The sequence below is a fragment of the Taudactylus pleione genome, unplaced genomic scaffold (assembly GCF_031769625.1).
Source record: "Taudactylus pleione unplaced genomic scaffold, aTauple2 ptg000093l, whole genome shotgun sequence".
Taxonomy (NCBI): domain Eukaryota; kingdom Metazoa; phylum Chordata; class Amphibia; order Anura; family Myobatrachidae; genus Taudactylus; species Taudactylus pleione.
The window spans coordinates 29,918,524-29,921,699 of record NW_028284495.1 but is presented as its reverse complement, the minus strand read 5'-3'; positions in this window follow the sequence as shown (position 1 = coordinate 29,921,699).

Here is a 3,176-nt window from a genome sequence, read left to right as displayed (position 1 = left end):
AACAGGCAAATCACAGAAAAAAACATGCAGGCTAAATAGAACAAATTGTGTGTTCAGAAACAAGTCCCTGAGGAAAGTCTAAGGGTGTCCATGAGTGCTAGGTTTGAGTCTGACATTTTGGATACTGTACTTGTAGAGAAGCTTCCTTCCACCATTTCTGCACTCTCTGCCAATGTGGGCATGAACAGATCAAGTAAAGATGGTGACATAGAAATTAAGGATGCTACTGAGGAAGTACAACAGGATGAGGGGGATATTTGAGTAGCTGATGCTAATGAGAATGTTGACTATAAGGATGCTGTTTGTGTAAGTCAGGCACCAGTGGAAGGAGTTCTTGCCCATTATAAGGTGAAGGCCATTTTCATGCCTGGGTATAAGACAAAAAAAAATCTACCTCTTATGTGTGGAATTATTTTTACCCAAATCCTGACAACAATTGTGAAGCCATCTGTAGCATTTGTAAAGCTAAAGGTACTGTAGTAAAGGTAGGGAGAGATATTAGCCATCTAGGAACCTACTCCCTGTTATGTCATTTGCAGCGAGTTCATGAAACACTCTTAACTGCCTTAAGCTGATTGGTAGGTTGTTTTTTGGGGTCCTAAACAAACCAATCATTTCATCCACAAAAGTGGCAGTCCCTGTCACTGAAATGTTTGGTTTGTTAAACTGTGCATGTCCCATTAAATATACAACATATGTGTGAGAGGGCCCAAGGACAATTCCATCTTGCACCACTTTTCATTATGGCCTGTATTTTTGGGGGGCATTGGGGATAGCCTTTTTTGCATAGACAAAATTTTGATTGGTTATTTCTCTAATACATTACTAATTTGCAAAACATGTTTAACCAGAAAATAATACAAGATTAATAGCCAGGAATTCCTGACAAAGGTTGAAACAAAGTTGCAAACTCCAAATCAGCCTATCTTACACTAACAAATATTAAGAGACTGAACCACTGGCCATACTACAAAAACAAAACACTGGGGTCAGCACACATCTCTACTAAATATATATAATGTATACATACAAATAGACATTCTGATATTAAGCAGTGTATCTAATAAATGGAAAGAAAAAGGGAATCAATTCTTGAGCACAAGGTGGCTGAGGGAAAAATAGGGCCACAATGCCCTGGGCCACTGGTGCTCCATAGCCTGGCAAAAATCTAAGGGCATATCTCCATGTAGAAGCCCATCTCCGTTTGATTGCCTATAAAACTGTAATAGCCATGGGTAATATTTTCCTGGCTGCCACTTATACAAACTCTTCAGTTCTTTACTATTACCTTCAGCACATAACCCTTGACTTCTGCCACAGTACTACTTATTTGCGGGTTATGATCACTGTTGCATCAATGTTTATATACCATGTACTTGTCCTGTATTGTCTTGTACTGTAAGTCACTGTTCTCTTGTTTTGTTTAATCGTTTATGGGCTTGATTCAGAGCAACTCGTAAGCGGCAGCTCGTTCGCTCCGAGCGATGTTTGGCCAACTGCGCATGCGTACGGATCGTTATATGCATGCGCGAACCTGTCAGTGCGGTCGAAATTCATGTGCTCGCAAAATAGCGAATGCCTGCTAATTTGAGTGACAGAATGAGGCGTATGTGGGTGGTAACAGGGGAAGGTGCTTGAAAACGGGGAGTGGAAATCAGAACGCAGGCATGCTTAAAGGTCAAAACGGGCATTTTATGGGTGTGCATAATTAAAACAGCAGCGTCATTGACCACATCACTGGGTTATTTTATAGCCAGAACTGCTCGCAAAATTGTGGTAGCAAAAACCGACCACAAGAATAGCGAGCAGTTCATACCCTGTTCGATGTACTCGATTAATCTAATAAATAGCGGACATGACGTAGGATGCGAGCGGCCAGGGGGCGTAGTTTCCCAAAAAACGACCGCAAGTTTTGTTCGCTCGTTCAGACCTAGAGGCGTGAACAGACCGCAAAACAGCGAACGGTTCATTTGAATAGCCACCCCTATTTTCAGGACGAGCGAGCGCTAATGTAAGGCACTTTGTAAGGCACAGCGGAACCCATGTGGCACCATAGAAATAAAGGATAACAATAATAATAATATTACATGCAGAGACAAAATGTGACAGTGTCTTTGAAAAACAACTCATATTAGTGGTAATGAAAGTAATAATGAAATTCAGTAAATTACCACAAAACACTCACCAATTAAAAAATAAAACACTATCAACAATCCTCAAAAAAAATCTAGTTTGACGGGCGTGATTTAGAAGTTTCTATATTGTTCTTTCACTTATATATGATCCACTGCAATACTGGTAGGAGAAGCTTAGTTACCAAAATTATTAAAACTTGTAGTTGAAATGTTTTCCTGTTGTATTATAGTGTATTATATGGAGTGATGGCCAGAGTTGTTGACCATGGGGTAACTATAGTCACAGCACTATATGCATCTGCTATGAGGCCTGGCAATAAAAGGTGCCCTGTTCCAGAAGACGAAATGTTTCATTTATTCAGCAAGTTCAATTATTTGGAAATAATGATGATAAACAACAGTAAATATAATTCAAACTAATGTGTCAAATTGGACTTGGTTTTACAAATTTACTTAGGGTCCTGTGAGTGTAAGTTAATTGAGCTGTACAGAGAAAAGTGGCTTTGAAACTGAATGTCCATAACTGTCCATAATCACATGAAAGGTGAGGCTTTTCTCTATAGAAAGCTATAGACTTAGTCCCAACCTGTTTCAACAATTTAAATAATGCTAATTCATATTAATATGACCTCAGATTCATCATGCATAATATGTGTAATAATGTATTCTGTTTTAAAATATGCCATGTCTTTTTTATCCTAAACTCATTTCTTTTTCTTTTAAACCTGCATTTAGTAATTTAGAAAAGTTATAATGTCAATATGCTTTAATTAACTTATGTTCTTTATTCAAAAAGGTCTTCCTTGATACAAAGCGCTTTAGTTGTGATAAAATTAAAATGCATAAAATAAGTGCAAAAAGTTTTCTTATTTCTTTTTACCACATTAATCTTGGGAATGCCAACTTTATTGAGTAAAATGTAGCATTCAGGCACATACTGGAGGAATTAGAGTACAGTGATGACATAGCTCCAGGACAGATAATATTATCCTAAGCAATTATGATCTATATGCCTCGGTAATAGATACACTAACCTTTATC